Source organism: Apteryx mantelli, chromosome 1, assembly GCF_036417845.1.
Source record: "Apteryx mantelli isolate bAptMan1 chromosome 1, bAptMan1.hap1, whole genome shotgun sequence".
NCBI classification, from domain to species: Eukaryota; Metazoa; Chordata; class Aves; order Apterygiformes; family Apterygidae; genus Apteryx; species Apteryx mantelli.
Genome location: NC_089978.1, coordinates 23,985,344 through 24,006,106, shown reverse-complemented (window position 1 = coordinate 24,006,106; position 20,763 = coordinate 23,985,344). Strand labels below are relative to the sequence as shown.

At 38.9% G+C, this 20,763-nt stretch overlaps 1 protein-coding gene across 3 annotated transcripts in view; it reads right to left on the bottom strand.

Annotated features, from left to right (window-relative positions):
• Positions 1-20,763, bottom strand: part of WASF3 (WASP family member 3) — an 84,454-nt gene that overhangs the window by 35,684 nt on the left and 28,007 nt on the right. For 2 of the 3 annotated variants that reach the window (XM_067290638.1, XM_067290665.1), the window contains exon 2: positions 17,196-17,291. The exons of the other annotated variant lie outside the window; for it this stretch is intronic. The gene's annotated coding sequence lies outside the window, so the exon portion shown is untranslated. The remainder of the gene's footprint in view (positions 1-17,195; positions 17,292-20,763) is intronic. 3 annotated transcript variants of the gene reach the window in all.

The window sequence follows — 20,763 nt, the reverse complement described above, 5'->3', positions numbered from 1 at the left end:
TATTTTTCTCTTAAATCTTTCTAAAGACGCTTTATTATTCCTGTGAAAATATAGAAAAATACATACACACTATTTTTTCATGTTGAAGTAGTTATTTTTACAAATTTAATACTGCAACCATTTCAGAGACCTTAATTTCATCATTCCCTTCATTTCTGCAGGGATCAACTTTCCCCAGAATATCTGTGAACATCCCTCAACTAGTTTTAACCTTTCCTTTTCTTGCATGCTTATCTTTCCTCTGAAAGCTATCCCAGGTATTTGTTTCGTTGTGTCACCTCCTCCTGATTCACACTGTCACCTACAGTAGCAGTTTGGGGCTTTAAACCTCTAATTTTCAAGCAGCCTCCCTGCAACTAATGTCAGATTCCTGTGCCTAACAGTCTGCTCACAAAAAGAAATAAAACAACTGAGGAAACATACTGTGGTCCCATTGAAGGCAGTTGTTAAACTTTTAAAAATATTAAGATTTGTCTTTCATGAATGCATTTTAATCTTTCTTGTTACACTCAACGTTACTAAAATGTCTATTTAGGAAAAAAAATTGCTTACCTGCAATTTAATATAGCTTCACAAATTGCACACTAGCTTGCTGTACTGAATGCCATCGCTCTGCCAGTATGCTTTCCACCCTCCCCTTTCCCCTCATCCCGTATCAGAAAACAGATGATCCAGGACACCTTCACACCTGACTAGAGTCTCTCATTTCTAGATCATAAGCTGTCCTTTCTCTAATGGACCTCTTATTCATTAAGCCAAATTCTTTCTCTCAAAAGAAAAAAGACTAGAAGGTACTAAAGAAATCAAACCAATTAAGCTGGGGGGCATCTACATGGGGTATATTTGTTGCTGGGAAAAAATCAGGTTAAAAAAATAAACCTGCGACACAGGACGCCAAGAGTGTGCACTAAAAACCTCCAGAAAAATGCAGAGAGAGGCTTTTGCTGAACAGGTGAATTCAAGTCTGATTTAACAGAACAATATGCTACTTGACAGAGTGCTTAAGGGTGACAGGTTGCCATCGCTTCACTGTAGTATGCTGGAGGGGAAAAAAGTCAAACTGTGCCTGCATGGGCTCAAATACAGATTGACCGTCATTAAATTTATTAACTGCTCTATACACAATGTGATTACTCTTCTGTCTTCTTTCCCTGTGCACATGTAGAGTTGCACACAACAGCAACACACCTTGTAGCTCCCTCCCGAACAAAAGGAGACCAGTTTAAAGTGCCCCCATGTTAACCTTGCCCTTCCTGCGATGGCTGCTCACCCCGCGCGCAGTCCCCCCAGATGGCTCAGGGTGGAAGGGAACGGTTGGTGGAGGCAAGACAGAATACGCCATACTGTTCCGAACATCTGTTCAACTGACTTTATACATTAAAACACATGCACCCTTTAAGGCCACTATCAATTTTGCTATACCAACCTAACAGTACTATGCTAACACCAAATACAGTATAAATGTTGTGAGAATACGAGAGAAAGAAAAAATGTCTTTTCAAATAACATAATAGCATTCGTTTAGTTTTTGCTATCTTAAAAATGGACTTGTTTCAATAGCAAGTACTTGCACTGTGCTGAAAACTGTTTTCTTTCCTATGACCTTTCTCAAAATCTTTATTACATTCCAAGAATTTATTATTGTCCCTTCTCCTACTCAAACAAACAGAACTGAACTCAGTCACCATTTGTTTTCCTTTGTTTTTATTTCTGTTTGTCTTTACTGAAAAGATACACACTATGCATCTGCTGGAGTTTGTTCAAATTCTATTCCAGCAGTTTTGTATAGTAGCTCAAAATACTTTCTTTGTGCATCTGCAAAAACAGTGGCAGCTTTCTGTTTTTTAAGCACAGAGTTGAAGGAAATAAATGCAAAGATAAACACCCTATTATCATATACAGTCAACATCTCAAATAGCACTGACCCTTTAAAAACACCATGACTTCAAAAAGAGTGCTCAGCCATAACAAGGAGAAGGAACTCCAGACTGTGCTAAGCAGCGGAAGAAGTGCTTTGTCCTACACCACAGGAAAAAAGACTTAGACTGATAATCTCTCCCCTTTTGTATCATCTTTACATGTGTGAACTATACTGCTGCTGAATTCAAGTTATTCAGTTCTCTTCTGACTTTGAATAACCAATGATTACATATATGAAAATTCAGAATTACTGAAAAGAACATTGATTTTAAAAACAGTATCTTGTAAAATCTAATTTTATTTTAGCCTTTATATGGTATTCTGTTAATTCTAGAAGGGTGATATTCAGTGAAGGGTATAAACTGGATGAGGTCAGAAAAAGCAAAATCATAAAGCAGGGGAGAGCTAGCTATAAAGCCAAGCTAATTAGGTCACGAATAGTCACTAACAGGTCAAAATTGTTTTCACATGTCATCAGGCTTGGATCTCATTGCGTTAGAGCAGAGTTAACTGCAGATACAGCTGCACAGTTCACACTCCACTGTCGAATGCAGCAGCCCAGATTTCTGGAGAAGTGACTATACCCCCTTCTTCTTTCCCTAGCAACCAGCAGAAGTATTCCCATGAAACAGCTAAGATGAATCTAGCCTTAAGGCAAGGTATGGTTCAAACACCTTGCAGCGTACTTACACTAATGATTCCCACTTACCCAGTACCTCTCAATTTCTCTAGCATATGCTGTTTCTCTTAGTACAATAGGGCAGTACATTGAAAAACTGACAAAAAAGAGAACTGCTATTTAACTAATGCTATTATTTACCTAAGTCGAGCATACCAGGAAATTTTCCACTTAGAGGAAGTTCCTTTCTTGTTCAGACACAGTCCTAGCACCACCTGCCTATCGCAGGACCTGACAAGACTACAATCCAAAAAGCATCATTACAAACACACAAATTCCCACCTCATCAGTCTGAGGATTAAAATAAGAGCGCATACAGAGTGGTTTATCTCTTTCCAGTTTAAGAGGCTGTTATAATAGTCTTTCAATAAACTGTCTTGAATGATGGACGTACACATCTTAGGCATCCAAAACAGATTCAAAGCAAGCACTCTAATGTATACCCTAGTAGTTTAGCTCAAATTATGAAAAGTTAACTTTTTATCTACACTACAGAAATGCAGTAATTTTCAATACAATACAACGTAATACAAGAACATAAGTAACATCATTACTGTATGGTACATGTTTTATGCTACATTAGACAATTTGATGCTATAACAACTTCTGTGACAGAGAATATTAAAAGTCTGCAACTTTAAACACCTTTTCTTAATGTTTAAACTACAATAATATAGACAGCGTCTTCCTTATAGCTTTTAGAGACCATTTAGAATGCATTTACAACAGTTTTCCTCCTTCACAAACAGTAAGTGTATCAGAAGCCAAAATCCCCGATTATTTAAAAAAATGTAAATTGCAGTTACGCCTTGCTGACTTACATTGATCCCATTTAACAGAGCCTTATTGGATTTAAAGTGCTTGAAATATCTGTCTGGGTCACAGCCCATGTGACAACTGCCAATTGTTAAGGCCTTCAGGATCCAGCCTGCGGTAAGAATATGCGGTTCAAATCCTCAAGTAACCTTAAGCTAAAACAGAAGCAAATTCAGTAATTTGTTTCTTGGAACTCCAATTAACCTTGAATTGGAGGGAAAAGTAAGAAAGTGATGAAGGATCCCCTTTGTGTCCAATAATATCAATTTTGTGGTAGTGCACAGTATTCCCCGTTTCTCTTGCCATCTAATATTTATTCACAGTTAAAATCCCTTCAGAACACTATTTTTCCAAAAAATATGTGTTCTTAAACTCTTTTTTTTCCTTCAGCAACTAATCTAATATCTAAAGTGTCATGGGGAGGGGAAGCATTAAGTTTTCTCACAGCTCTCCATAACAACACAAAAAATAAAAAAAATCCTATATTATTTATATACACATATACACACTCACACGCACGTGTGTGCGTGTGTGTGTGTGTGTATAAACATATTATATATATAACATTCAGGGATGATGGAAGAGAGCAATAGTGAAGTCAAACCCCAAAAGAAAAACATTTTCTTTGAAGACAACTCAACATTAATCTTTGTCTGCCTAAACTCCTAACGTGCCTGCTGGACTCCCAGTTCAGGTGTCCTCATTCTTCTCACCAGGACAGACTTTCCCACTGGGAAACAACTGTAATGATACTTTGTCAGATTTGTCATGGTTGGGCTACCACAGTATATCACTATCCATAAAATACCTTGCAGTCAAGCAACTTTAATGCCTGCCTGAGCAGCTAGGTTCTTTGCGACAGAGGCATAAATTTCTTGGCACATGTCCCCAGCACACAGACAGCCTGTAAAGATTTAAGTAAAGCCAAAATAAATTGACATCCCTGAAATTCTTCAAGTTGGCGCTTCCCCCATCCCCAGTGAATTACAGCACTAAATTCAGGATTCCCCCGAGTCTCCTGTTTATGAAGCTTATGTCAACATTTTATTTTCCCTATACATCAGAAAGCTGGAAGAGGGAGCTAGTCCACATGGAAAAAAACACATATATTTTGCCTGCATTTTAAGGAGAAAATGAACAAAATATTTTGTGTTTGTACCCAAGTATTAACAGCTGAGTCTAAATGAACCAACATAAAGCTTCCCAACTACTGTCAGCCTGAGCCAAGCAGGCCATCTGTTCCCGTGAAGTCCATCTTCTGGTGACTAACGTACTACAGCATCCCACGACGTGCCACGTGACCAAGGACCGGTACCCATATCAGCAAAGCCCTTGGGAGTGATGGAAGTACAACGGTCACACAACAGTGGCAAAAATAGAGATGCAAGCAGTCCGCTAGAGCACCCAAACTGATGCAGCCAGGCATCCTGCAGGTTCATGTGCTGTGATTATTTCACTTTGGTGTCTAAGGAGGCCTGAGCTCCAATTAAAAACCTTCCTGGAAGGAGGATACATATAGGAAAGAACTATAAAAAGCATTTGCCATGTTTGGCAACTTAGGCACCAATGCTGAACTTGCTCTCCATCAGGCCACCTCCCTCTCTCTTACACCTGGCTACCATCTTCAAGATAATCAGAGAATCCAATCCTCTTTAATGCACAAAAAACTAGAAATTTAAGATTTTAACTCGTTTAATGGTTGCATACAAAACTAAATTCCTGAGACATTAACACGTCTTCTTTTTTGTGGCTGGCTTTCTCTAGTGAAAAAACTTAGGCGTTTGTGAATTTTCAATACTCTCTCCTCCTCTTCCTATTTTGTCCTCTCCTATTCACAATTACGAATTTGGCAGAAACTAGGTAAAAGTAGCAAAAGAATAGAGGTGACCTGACAACCATCTAAATCAGTTTTTCAAAATATTCAAAATGTCCTTACGCATGTAGTTGAAGATACTGGAGTAAGTAGCAGGACTATTTATTTTTACATTTTCATTCTAAGAATGTAAAGCTCTGCTTTTAAAATTTTAATAAATAATAAAAAATTAAATTTACATTTACTTTTAAAGTACAGCTAAAAGTAGTCAATTTTCTTAGAAAGCTAATTATGCAGTCATTCTGTATTTTTTTACACTAAGTGTAGTGTACTCTTTAAATATTTCCCAATTTAACATAACCTCTAGGTAGCATGATAAAGTGTTTGCAAAACTCACAAAACATCCCGCAAAGAAGAAGTATTTAATCCAAGCACAACCAGTGAAATAAGTTGTATATTAAAAAGTCTACTAACGGTCTTCATGACTCAAACACATTTCCAGTTTGTAAGCAGTTTCAGTACAGTTCTGTGAAGTCCGTATCTATTACGAAATTAGGAAAAAAAGGAAGATAAACTAGGCAAAGTCAGTATCCAAGAAGCGGAGAATAGAGACAAACATCTCTTAAAACTGTTTACATACCAAATCATTCAAGATGGAAATTATATCAACTCAATTAAAATAGTAATAGTTACAGATGACATGGCAGAATATCAGTTATCAGAAGCACATGAGCTCCACATACCCTTAGAATTCAATTATGAGCAAATAACAGACACAGGGTCCAACAGAAATCAAACTGGATAATGCTCCCTTCCTCGCCTCATCAGTACTCAAGACATTTTTCAAAATTACATTGTTCAGTTACGTGATAAAAGCTCAGCTCCACGAGCGCAAAGGAGCACAGCGAGACAACGGCAGGTGGAGGAACCTGAACAGCACCTGCCCCGGCTGCTCCCAGCCCAGGAGAGCGCAGCCCAGCAAGGGCTCATCCCCGCAAGTGCGGAGGCACATGGGGGAACCCGAATTACCTACTCGGAGGAACAGGCACCATGTCTGGTCCCCTCCCAGGACTGTCCCAAGTGAGCATCACCCCCTGGGCCAGGTCTGACACCCAGCATGATGAGTCAACGGGGGCAGCTCTCCAGGGCACCGTTCACACACTGAGGCAGGGGTATTGCCTGGGGGTGCAGGACACACTGCGGGATGCTGGGGAACAGCCTTTAGGGATTGCACAAGACTTGCCATGGGATGTTTAGGGAAGGAATCATGTGGAGAAAGGGAGGATCTGAGTGATTTGGGGAGGAACAAATGTGGGAAACTAGAGAGATAAAAAGGATCAGTGGCATGTAAGCAGGGCTGGCCAGTAGGCTTGTCTGTGCCTGACCACACAGTCTGCCCTGTCTTCTTATTAAAATCCTTTCCAACTATTTTCCTGGGTGAGGGCTCTCTATTCTCTGCATGTGCACGTGTATGCATGCATGGAGGTCTAAGTGTCAGCAACTGGAGTCAGACCACAGGTGAGAGGGCCCATGTGTCTGTGGTATCAGCAACCAGAGTGAGTGAGGGTGTGCAAGGGAGTGTGTGATCGCTAGCAAACATCAAGCCAAACTAGCCGGCCAGCAGGTGAAATGACTTGGGAACGAGGCACGTGTGCGTGTGTCACTAAGGGTGAGACCCCAGGGGAGCTGGCTACAGAGAGACCAGGGAGTCCCGGCTCATGGCCACAGAGACTGTGGGGTCTGGGCCTCAACTGAGACCCACTTGTACATGTGTGCCTCTAGGGGTGAGGGACCTTGAAGATCGAGGATCCAGGACCAGCTACAACATGGACTGCGTGTCCAAGGCCAGCTGCTGGGGGAGCCACAGGGTGTCTCGGGCAGTGTCTGCACCAGCAACAGGAATGGGGCTGCAGGCCCCAGGGGCTCATATGTGCAGTTGCCAGCAACGGGGGAGACTAGGGTTGGCAGGCCGGTTACTGGTTGGACTGAATGTCTAAGCCCAGCTGCTGGACGGATCCACATTGTACTTATGTATATATGTCCCACTAATGGATCTTTCTCCTGATCAGCCAGAGAGGGGAAGAGGATGAGGCCATTGATGGTAGTCGTGCGAGTGCTGAGTGTGTCTGTCCGTACTGATTTGTGTGGCCAGCTGTGTATATGGATGTTGTATATGTGTGTTTGCGGGGGTACCTACTGGGAAAACATTCTCAGCCTTACTGCTGGTTGGGCCTGGGGACACAGAGCTGCAGCAGCTTCACCCCATCAGGCCACCAGGTTCAGCCTCCTTAGCTAACATAAGTCACACGGACAGATACTCATTTATATCTTTCAGCAGGAAAAGAAAACCATGAGAAATAAAACTGCAGTAAAATACAAAAAACCTTCTGAAAACATTTGAAATATTATTATTTCATTAATATATGAAGCATAAGACTGAAAGCAGCTACATCTCTCCAACTATAAAACGTTACTTTCCCTTGGTATTTCTGGTTTGTTTTGTCATAGATTCTCCCTTTTACTAGCATCCCAAATTCAGACATCAGAAAGTTTTGCCCAATCTACAATCCTTGTCTCAGAAGTTTTTGAAAATAAAACCTAAAATGAATGTCAGGCATTAGTAAAAGTAACATGTTTTGATATCATAGTATTGGCTTACAATGCCCCATTTGCAGCATTTAAGAGATTTCAGCATTACAAAGACAGTAACTCCCATTATGAGACAAACAAGCTTCTATAAAACCATAGTAAGTCTCCGACTGAATACAGCAGTTAGTCTTCTCTAAAAATCCCCTTTCAAAACTTGAAGTCTGAAAAGCTTTGTTCCATGAAATCTGGGATTGTATCAACAGCTCTCCATGGAGCTGGCAGGGTAGAAGTGTTCCAGAAACCAGCTTCAAGGGGGGGGGGGGGGGGGGGGAAGGCATTCTCACCATATATATTCAATCACTAAAGAGAGGTTTAAGCAACTTTTTTCCAGTTAAGATCATTAAATCTTAGCTGAGATTACTGGAGATGCACAGCTTACCAATGATAACACTGAAAATTTAAAAAGTCAACTTTCTTCTAGCATTTCAAATAAGTGAATTTAAACATCCTTTGCAGAACATTTTTAGATACATGAGTAAAATCTTCTCTTTTTTAAAATCAGTTTTGAAAAAGTAAACATTGTTTTTTAAGAGTCTGTGAAATTTCAGAACCTAACACTGAGGATTTGGAAGCATCATACTGATTTACAGCTATCCCTATAATTCTGCTCTTTCAGTCAATGCCAAGTGCAGGTAACTTGGAAGGAAAAGAGAACAGTAGAAAATCAAATAAAAGCAGAACTGAACTAATTAGATGGACTCCACAAGAAAGAAAACATCACCATCCATCAGTGGTTTTCCACTTTTGGACCACCAGGGATGTTCACAGACTTCAAAAGGAATTAGCAAAACAGTAATTATGGCTAATACTACATTAGCAAATTCTGTAGTACAATGGGAGCAGACAGACCTGTAGAGCAAAATAGTTGATGCTGATGATCCTGTGTCAGTATCATGCATGTTTTTTGGAAGGTGAGGGAGGAATTTATTCCAAATTAGCTCTAGTCTGGCCTCATGAACTGAATGCCTATTAGATGCCGAACACCGTCAGGTATGCTCGTAGAGAGCACCATTTGGTTTCAGATTCACCGAAACAGAAAACAGTTCATGTACTTGACAATTGGGAGATCTACATCATAAACATACTCCTGATCCAAACTACGCTAATAGTGTAATGCACCCTAAAAAGCCTTAGTATGTTTTAATTCAGTACATAAAAGTCTGAAAAGAAGTGTTTTATTTTGTTTTGGTATTTTGGGGACAAGGTAGAGGAAAGATTGGTTGAAAACCCCCATCTTCTCAAAGGCTGAAAACCTGTCACAAACTACCTTTGAATTACGGCTTCCTCCAACATTTGTGGATCAAGGCTCCACAGGAAGGGAGGGAATAAAGACACTCTACTCTATGCACAAGAGTCACAGCTTCATCTATCTGCTCTTTTCCTACAGCATACTCAGCCACCAAATACTTAGGGAAGAATATATAGCTAAGATCTCATCTTCTCCACTGGCTGGCACCCATCTTGGCAACACGGCCAGTGAAAACACACTGAAGCAGCAGTGGCTTGCCAAGCCTAACAGGGTTACTATTGCAAAACAGCATCAGAACACCTACTATAGTCAGATTGCATAGCACCGGTGTTACTCCAGTATGTGTACACTTAGACATTACATTTACCCTCCAAACTTGACAAAGGAAAGTAACATCTCAATTTTATAGTTGCGAGGCACAAAGTTCTTGTAATCATGCTTAAAGGCACACAAAGCCTGTAGAAGGACCAGAAATTGGACCTAGATCACACCAATATTTAGCAACAAATGCTTCAACCACAACATGAGTTATGTTTCCTTCTCGGAAGCAAAACCCAGCTATTGCCTTAGGATCCACTCACAAAGCTGTGCTTTTTAACTTAGCTGTAAGCCAACAACTCCTTGATGCAATTAAATGGATTCTTTTCCCCATTCCCTGCTTCAGCATTTCTGCTATTATAGCTGGTCCTGGCTGAAGTACTTCCAGGACTGGAATAAGTTGTAAATGAGCAGAAATATAATCCTGAGGAAATAATTCAAAGTTTTTTAAGGAATTACTGCCCTTGTAAGTGAGACCATGTAAGTGATAGTGAAAGCATTCAATCTGCTTCAATACAACAGAAAAACAATGGTGATTCAAGCTAACCCCTCACTTCATACTGAAGTAGAATAGAGGCATTCAAATGGTCAGTTATAACCTTTAGTTGTCTGGGTGACCAGCAAGCTAAGCAAAAGAAATTACTTAAAATGAGGTAACAAGATCTGAAAGATACATTGGCCTGGGAGATTAATAGCAGCTTTCTACCAGAAAGAAACAGCATCAATACTGTTGCATGAAGAGGCTTTAGGTCTAGTCCATCTCATGGGTAAGAATACAAAACTATGCTAAAAACAGTTCATGGTCATTGCAGTTTTCTTTGTCATCCTCCCCAAAATTGCCAAAAAAACCCAGTAAACTCAGAAAAGGCCTATCAATCTCATAAAACAAAACAAAGACATTTCTTATCTATTTATTACTCAGGCACAAAGGCATCTGTCATGTTTTAAGGACTATATTACATGACATTTCTCATGCATGCATTACAAATTCTAGTTACCTTGTTAGCCACATTTTTATGACTGCATCATTTTCATCTTTTTCATAAAAATAGATGCTTTTGGTGAATGCTAAGTTGGTATATATCAGTTTCTGTGGTTTCCTTTCAAAGGGAAAAAGCAGCATATACAAATGTTTAAGATTAATTTTAGTCAATTAAAAAAGCGTAAAGTATTAAAATTAATTTTTACAATACATAGTATTCTGAAAGAGGAGGGAGATAGAAACAGCAGAAACTGTGATGCTCTGCTCCTCAGAAACAACATGTCACTGGCAAGATGAAAGGCAGCATCACATCCCAAGAAGGTCTTTTTTTTCCTTTTCAAATGAGAAAGATTGAATCAATGATAAACCATACCAAAAAAAAAAAAAAAAATCAAAGAGAACCCACTTTCTACATGTTTCTAGATACATAATTTCTCAAAACTCTTAATTCTTACAATTCATAGAGAACAGAATATTTTACATATATTCCTACGCATAACTTGTTTCCCATTATTTTAACTTTAAATGTCTTAAAATAGTATATGAATGTATTAAATTTTGAACTGATCGCATCTTTCATATTCTATACTTTTAGAGGGAAGCGCCCATCTATCCAAATTCAGTAACTGAACAACTGAGAAGAGAAGCCAATCAGTTTTATACTAGTTCCTGAACTTACGATGCCCTGGCCCACATTTTAAAGTAATAGCACAACTTTTCCTCCCTTATAGGAGCTCTACTGACAGCTCTTTCTCTTCTCCTTCACTTCTAGGACCACTGCCTTCTTTCTGCGTGCCTACTCCAGTTTCCAATACAAGAAAGGCTGCTGTTGTGCCCTACAGCTTCTTCGCTCTACCCGGCAGAGTTTACTAGCTCAGACCGTGCTTTGCATGCCTCACTGTTGGCAATGTCATCTCTCACTACTGCTTTAGAAGTTGTTGTCTGGTCTCAGCTGATGTTATCGGAGGGGAGAGGTATAACTAATGATTCTCCCTATCCTCCCTTCCTCTGGCTCTTTCTTAAGTATTTTTATACTCCAATGTTTGCCTGCGAGGCCTATTTGGTTCAAAATCTTGTTCTTTGCACTGTATCTGACTAATTTTTATTACAAATGTTTACTAATCATAGACTGATTCTAAAGACTGTTTCTCATATTAAAAAAAAATTACATAGGTAGTTGCTCCTCCCCTTCTCTTTTCTATCCCCTCCCCATACCCTTCTCGAACTCCCCTTAGACCATCTAGGATAAAATATCTTGTTCAAATACCACATTCTTATTTAAACACAAAATCCCCTCAAATAGGCCATGTAGTATATGCCATCTCTTTTCACAGAAGAGAAAAGGAAGAGAAAGCAGAAGTAGATGCAGCCTCTCCCCAAAGCATGGGCATATGAACCCAGCTAACTGAATACTGGCAGACTTCAGTTCAGGCAGCTGCCTGGAAAGATTTTCAGTGCTAAATTAATCCTTTTTTTAAGGTCTCATTAATGCCTATTTTTGAAGTGTTTTAATGTATAGCTGAGGCTGCTACATAAAGAAGCTTTCTGGTCACAGCCAGCTCAACAACAGAGTTTAAGAGTATCAGTTTAATCCTATAACACACAAACTGCACAGAAAAAAAGAGGAAGTTTTACAAGCTAATGTTTTATCCACAAGAAAAGACATCTGACTGCAATGAATTCCGATGAAACACGTTTTAATTTTACACTTTGCTCCTGAAGTTAAAAAGGAAAGAGCAACCATCTAGATCTTAAAAATCACTGCAGACTCTTGAGAACTTAAAGAAAGCAGTTTAAAATTAATTTTGAACAGCAATCTGCAAGAAAACTGTCTGATTACCTTTTCCCACTCCAGTTCCACTGCGGTTAGTTCCAAAGTTTGCCATGAATTTGCTTCAAAATATTTTCCTTATTAGACCAAAACATTTTTGATACTGTTCTGACATTTAATTGTTTTAAACAGAAGAGTTTTCCTATAAACAAATGTTCATTCTTAACACCAGTAAGTAGATTATTTTGAATCTAAACATGCTGAAGTGACACACTGAAAAAACAAAGAAATCAAATTCTACAGTGTTGATGTCTAGGACATTTTTGTTTTTCTTAAACCACCACACTGTAAAAAACAAAAACAAAGGAAGATACAGAATCCTGAAGTGTGCTTGCTATAAACTTGGCCTTTAAAACTTTTTTCCCCTGATAGTTAACCACTTCTTCATTTTACAGAAAATGCTCTCATTTAAGATGTTTAATGACTTTAATTTGATTTGCAACATCAACAGAAGTTTGACTGTTCTGTGCTTATGAGCTGATGCAGATTTGGGCATTACAGTAGAGATTGCCTCTGTGTAGCTTTATGAAAAAAGTGAATATATATACACACTAACAGACACACATTCACTGGAGTGCCTATCAAATTCTCTACTTCTAATATCTCGAAACACCTGAAAATTAGGTATGTCTTCAGTACTCAATACTGCAAGCAGTGAGACAAACTTTTTTAAATGTGCATTAAGATTTTATATTGTATTAATTTTCCGATAAACAAAACATAACTAGCACTTAAATAGCAATTTAAGACTTGTGAAAAAATACAGTTAATGGAAAATACTAGTATTTCTGTAAGTCTAAGCTTCATATTATCCTACAGTTTTCTTCTCACAGCCCAGAAATATTTAATCTCTACTCAATCATATCTGATATGATATATCACAGCTTTCCTTTACTCAGCTGACCTCCTATGGCTTGCATCACTATATAAATCCCATAACAGAAAATTTGTGATTAAGGTGTAGAAATAGTTTCCCCTTAAAAGTGAAATGCATGCCTTCTAAAACAAAAGTTTCTCAAAAATGATGCAACATGATAATCAGCACTTTCCCCACCCTTTTCTTCTTTTTGTATACCATGGGCAATCATCTCTATTTTTTAACTGTATTGTGCATCTATGCTCACTTCCCCCAAACTCTATTCTCTCATCTTGCCCGCATTTCTAAACAGCTGCTTTCAGTCACTGCTTGTAATAGCAGTACATTTCCACCTTCACCACCTGGGTAAAACACATTTTACAAACTTCATGTCTTGCAACCCCATTAGAGATTTCAGCCTTCCACTCTCCTTCCAACTATTTAAAAAAATAAAAAAAAGCATGAACAGTTCTAGGAACAGAGGGCAGAGGCCAGGACTCCCCTCATCAACAGGCAGTAGAGTCAGGTCCTCCTCTTTCCCTTCAGCCAACGCATTCCTGACTTCTCAGCCTCAAAGTCTGGAGAGTGCCCCCCTCCCAGCACTGCTGTTACCCTGCTGAGTAACATAATTTTCCCATGGGAAATGCTCTATTAGTTTAAATCCCACTGAATTGGAGAGGCCCCACAATCCAAGAGGAAGAGATTTCGGGACAGTGGCTCCAAGCAGCTGGCTGCTGAGGAGTAGGACAACTGCTGCAGCCGCACCTGTGACGAGGCGCCGCGAGGCACCGCTGTGCTTTGCGGGCACCCTGCCTAGGATCCTGTTTGAGAGTCACACCAAACTGAGCAAAACTTGTGCACTGGTGACCAGAGTTTTTGTGGACTGCTACATTAACATTAGGCACATACAGGCATTGACCCTGATTCTCAGAGAATGTAATTTAAATAAAGTTATCTAAAATTACATGCACCTTCCCCACTCCCCTCCAAATTATGTAACAAATCAATCAATACTTACATTGCTTTAAATTACACTTTAAAATAGTCAGTCAATGTAATCTACAGAGACTACATGCTGCATGTATGGAAAATCAAACCATTAGAGACTAATCTACATGCAGTTCAAAAAGCAATTTGACTACATCAGTTAAATTTAGAAACTGATTTAGTTAATCATTGCAGGCAACCAAGACTTAAACCTCATCTTCAAACAGATCCCTACACACTAACTGCATAATTCAGTAGGGAAATCAGTACTATGCCAATCACAGTCTCAGAAAAAGCCCAGTTAAGAGGCCAATGACTGTGTTTAGTTGCAGTATCAAAGTGGAATTGAATTGCCCACGTAGCTTCAGACAGTCATAATAAAGAATATTTCTGCATGTGTTTCTATTGCTATTTTGAAAAGGATGGGCATAATAAATCTCTCACTGCATAGATGCCAGATTTACCAAATTACTCCTCCTTGTGTACTAACATCAAATCCATTTCGTCAGGCTGCGATTTAAAACTTTGAAGCCACTCAACTCCAAGCATCAAAATTAAAGGCAGACTGAACAGAGTTCTCATCCAATATAGCCAATAGTTGAACCCAAATACTCAGTCTCTTCTAATATGAAAATCGGACAGGAAACAAAGGACGCTCAAGGAAAATGCATGCACCTCTCAAATAAGACTAGAATCAGAGATTAGGCTTCTCCATCAAATTTTGAGTCAGTCTCTCCCAAAATCAGCTCCACCGCATTTTGACTTTAACATTTGTACAATGCAAGGATCCCGGGATACTTTCTCTCTCATGTGGCTTTTATTTTATTTTATTTTTTAAGCCAGAACACCATTTGGGATACCCTGTTCTGCTTCTTCCACCCACTCCCATGAAATTAGTGCTCTTCAGCTTTTGGATGGCTGAATAGTCCAAAAGCCTCCTAACCATTCTCTAGAAGTCTGTTTCTCTCTCCTGCCTCACCTTTCTTTCACATTCATTCTCTCCAATTCTGAAAGGCTTCTCTCCCCTTCTGAGAAAATCCAAACTTTAGTCCTCAGAAGAAAATTTGAAGGAAATGTTTCTTAATTGTTTGTTTTAAATCAAGGATGCAAGTTAATGAATCATTCTATGGATCTGCCAGCCACTAAGGATACAGGTTATATGATTAAACAGTCACATAACACAGGCAAAAAGTATACAAATAAATTTGGCTTAACCATGACTAAAGATATCTAATTTGCTTTCATGACAGAAATATTTCTAAAGACTGGAACAGTTTTATCCACACAGCAACCACAAATTTAGATTTAACTGAATATGTGACATTTGGCGCTTACAGGTAGAGTCAAACTGTAACCACGTATTCCTTCAAATTGCTTATGTACGATGACAAAGGAGCTCTTCAGCCAGTCTAGTACATTGACATTTCAGGCTGGTAAACATCAAGGTGCTTTTCCAAGCCCTAATATTTGATATTTCTTTCCTGACTACATGCTAACATTCTTTGAGGTAGACGTTTGTTGTCTAGTACTGTATGGTTACAATAAAGGTTTAGAAAAAGTAGTGCAGAACTTCAAGCCTGGCTATCTGGCTATATAGACAACAATCAAGTTATCTTACTATTTAACTATATAAATGCATACACACACACACACACGCACACACACACTCTCACTGTATAATTACAGAGTGAGCAAGAGAGTAAATGGGTTTTCTTCCATCCTTTTCCTTCCACAGCTGTTGTCCACATGACTCTTCATGTGCCATATTGTTTTCTCATACCTTCACCCCTCAAAATAAAGTTTCTTTCAGCATGCCCACAAAAACAGTTACTTGACATTGTAAATACATGCACATATAGAAGAGTTTTCCAGAACTCCTTTCTTTCGAGTTTTTCCTAATTTAAGCTGCAACTTCTTTCAGGACATACGTTGATTTGCAACTGGAAAATCATCAAGCATACGATCAGAACTCAATATCAAAATAAGCAGATGTGAATTTCTAAGACAGCTGAGGGGACAGAGTGCGCCAAAGGGGTCATAGCCAGGGTCTGCTCTCGAACACCACCAAAGACAACAGCATCTTAAAGCAGTACTGCATACTTGGCTTATTTCGGAGACCTTGAAAGTAAGGCTGGCTGCTGTTGCTGCCAAGGAAGGCACTGTAGTGCAGTGCAGAAGGAAAGCGGTTCCTCCCACAAGTAGCTAATACTACTTTTAACCTTCTCATCCTCTCAGGAGCAAGAACAGCAAACCTGCTCTTCAGGTTCTCCCCTGCTCACAACGTTTCTCTCCTTCCCTTTGCAGAAGAGGACAAGACCCAGTCCTTTATGTTCAGTGGAAGGGGGGGGGGGAAAGCTTTACTAATGCTAACTAACTAAATTGTCTGAACTTTGGCAGTAGCCCTCCATTAACACCATCTAGTGCAATGCACATCTTTTATCACGTGATGATGGGAGCACTAAATAGCTGTTCTCACTCTCCCACCAACACAAGAGTTATTCCTCCATCTAGAAATCTCTGGGGTGTGTGTGTGGCAGCACAGTGGGAAGAGTAAGGGGCCAAGGGAAAACTTGCCCACACAGAGCTTCTTCCTAATCACTGATTTCATATCAATAAACATAAGAAGTATAACTGATAAGAAGAGGTTTGAGGCAAACAGTCAAACATTTAACCTCAGCAGATTTAGTTTAAATCTCTAAGAAGACATGTCAGCAAAGTACAGATTACACAGGACAAAAGTAATTAACAGATGCAGATTTTAAATCCAGTGTATTATGGACATCCAGAAATAAAACAAATTTATTTCTGTTTTCTGCACAATAAGATTAGTGTTTAAATGGATACTGGTCTCCTGGTCCAGCAGAGATTCTGACATTGGTTTCAGGGCCTAAAACAGAAAATCTTCAACTTCAGAGAAATAGAATTCTCCTTCCAAATCTTAACTCAAAACTTCTGGACAGTTTCCAAACTTCATCATTTAGTCTTCAGTTTAAGGACTTACCACAATTTTCAAAGTTATTTGTGAGAGATTCACAAACATGAACTAAATGACAAGGTACGTTCAATAAGAATAGGAGTTCCATTGAACAACTTACCATTAAAAAGATCAGGGAGGAGAGAATATCCTTCCTGTTTACAAGTTTGAGAAGACAGCTGATCTAAAACTTGCCAGCACGCTCAAGTGGCCTTACCTGCAATCAGAAAAACAAAATCATCAATATAGATTTTTCAGCTTAGCTCTTCAATAATAGAATGGCAAGCTAAAGAAATGCAAAGAAAAAAAATCAGGATCAGTGGCCAGTTAAAAGAAAAAAACCACTAAAAACATGCAAGAATTTGTACACATACTTTAAACTGTTTGGAGCTAGAAATTAATACCGTGTTAGAGCTTAATTACAGTTTTTGAAGACAAGCAAGAAGCTTATGTAATTTTAAGTAAATGCCCGTGCTTTTAACTGGAAATATCTGCAGATAAGGTAACACTCACCCACTTAAAAACTGCGGGAGGGGAAAACACAAGACAATGGCCTATAGTAAAGCATAATAAAACACCAGGTTTGAGTCCCACTGAGATACTTCACAACAGATCAAGTTTTACTAAACACCACAAAACAAACCCACTAAAAAAAATAAACAGAATCTCTGGCAAAAATTAAGTTTTGAGGCAAGTTTCCATAAAAATATTACAGCTCTTAGGTGTAATATATGTAATCAAGAGAATAATTATTTTTAATTTAGAGATGAATACTTAGTCATATATATTGTTTTAAAACAAAGTCCATGTAGTAGATTTAAATACAGCAGTCCTTTCTGCAAGAATTTGCACAAAGATGATCTCCAAAATACATGCTGTTTGACCATGATAGACTAACAGTACAGCCATATTTTAAAAGGCTGCAGCTATACGTTCCTTGACAGGACATGACTAGAGTCTGCTTTGGTTAACACAAATTTACAAGAGAGGTTAAAAAAAAGTCTCTGCTATTGCAAGGACACGTTTATTAAACAGGCTTTTAAACAAAGTCAAGGCATCTAGAAGAATAAGACACTTTAAAGTCACCACACAGGGACTTCTCAAAGGAAAACATCAAGGTCCTAAACAACACCTCGTCAGCTGTCACCACTCTCCCTAAATTTCCTTTATCCTCCATCAAGAGATCAGAACTCTAACATCACTGCGTCCCCACCCCAACTGCAGAAAGCTTTCATGCAGTGGTCACCTATCCCAAACACAATACTGCCCTCAAATTAGTATGCCACCAAGCTTTACCAATTGGTCTAGGGCTTTCTCACTTAACTGCTTGCATAAGGAATTGCTAAGGAACATTTTAAGAGGCTCAGGTACATTAGTTCATTCACACTCAGTGCTCTGCCTCTCCTATCAGCAGGACAGGTGCACCGTGCAAGGAAGATGGCATCTTCCAAACACAGCTTTACAATACTGACTAAAACTATGTCAGACATGATCCTATTAACATAAGTGATTTGAATTAAGGCTCTGATTTCTTCAGTCATACCTGTGGCTCAAGAAACAGTAAATCTACTTTAGCATAATTAGTACTATATCAAAAATACTATAAAACAGGTATCGTAGAGCATTAACCTAGTACAAGGTGGCTGGAACCTTATAAAGACAGACCCTTAGTAGCATGCTATCAAGATGCTGAGGATATATTTACATATTACATTAGTCTTGGCAGCAAAGGTAGCTTATGAATTTCTCAGTTCACCACCTCCATGAATTACATAAACACAACTACAGTGCTGCACTATACAATAGCTATCCTAGATGTATAGGACCACTGAACCTATCCTGTGATGAAGAAACTCCAAAAGAGACACTTACTCTTAACTCAGATCAGTAACATGTATGACCTGTACAGGGATGGGGAGAAGTCACGAATTGCAGCATGGATGAGAATCTTGGACAGTTTTGGTGGTGAAATGAGATTAATTACCCTGACATATATTCCTGGGATTAATACAAATCCTTACGTGGCATCAAGACATGGCCAATATCAAGATATTAAGCAGCTTTATACATTTTTTTCTTGAAAGTAAAATATTAAATAAAGACCATGGATAAGCCAGAGAACACGGAGAGGGAATGAAAAGAGAAATGCTGAACTGTCCCACCACATGTTCTATATTTAAGACACACAATTATGATGAAAAATATATTGCAGATGCATGCAACATGAGATACAGACAAAGGAAAATAAAATTTCAGTTCACCATTAACACCCAAGCAATGTCTATTTATTGGCATAACTGTGAATATACACATTCCCTTTAGAATGGATTCCTCCTTTCCCATAACATATTCATGGGGAAAGAAACCTCAACAAAAGTCATAATAAAAAAATTCTCACTTGTTACCTAGTATATCACTGACTCCTCTGCCAAGTGCCCCATTTGACTCATAGTCACTGATTAAACTACAGGAAGCACTAAACAGTTTCCACAGGATAAGATTGCAGAAAAGCAGAGAGTATAACACTCACTTCTGGTTAAAAATGTATAGCCAGCTGAGTTTTGTTTAAAATCAATGTTTTGAAACTTTCTAAACAAGATTCCTAGAAAGGAGATGCTATGAAAGCAAATTAACAAACAAGCTATCTGGCATACAGATGATTACTTCAGAAATCCACAGGAGAAAGAAATACAGGATTCAGTGCAAGACATAACTTTTAGACAGACTGAGGATTAAAAATATCCAAATAGGCATTCTTCATCAAAATATTGAAAAAAAGACTTTACTTATTTGAAAGTCTGCTTTCTCAGGTTGGGGGAGGGTTTTTAAAACATGGTTTCAGATACGGAGATCCAAAGCTTACTATTATTGTAGTTTGAATTAAAAATAGTAACTCTTATCATACATACACACAAAAAAAGGAAGCATTTTAAACCTCCAATACTGATTTGCCCTGTTACCTTCCTGAATACATTCAACCTCAAAAGCATGATACTAAAATCTTGCACACTACTGTAGTACTACAGCAGTAATTCAGGGAACACAAAGCTGGAGTCTTTGAAGAGCAGAACCATGTGCCAGTTATCCCTTAGGTCCCACTTGCAATCTTAGGTACTTCTGTAGTGGGACAAGGGGCTTTTGGAACACCCTTTTCTGTAAAAGGGTCATAAATCAATTACTCAGAACCATTGGGCTTCTTGGTAGTCCCTCCTCAGCAGCTGAAGAAACTGAATCCAGGCTTGGGTAGACCATCTACAGGTATGGTCTGTCTTCCTAAATCTAGTGGAAGAACAAAAATGGGTAGCAAAAACAGTAGTCAGCATGTCTAAAAGACTTGGTCTGGTCTGACACAAACTTTCATGGATTGAGCAAAACAACTAGAAAGATCCTGATCTCTAGACTTGGCCTGTTCCAGATCTCAGGCTTCAACTTTGACATATCACAGTAGCAATGCAAAGGAACACATAGCAGCTCTTGTTTTCCAAGTGCTTCTTCATGCAAGATTCTTTTTCTCTTGTCCAGTCCAAACTCTGAGGCTCCACAGACATGCAGAGATGCAGACTTAGCTAGGACATACATCGTCCTTGGAGTGCGGAGAGCAATCTGCCCTCTCCTTCCACTGTTCCGAGCTCTCAAAGGAAAACTGCGTACTCTGCACTCTTCAGAGAACCACTTTGACGGTCAGAGAC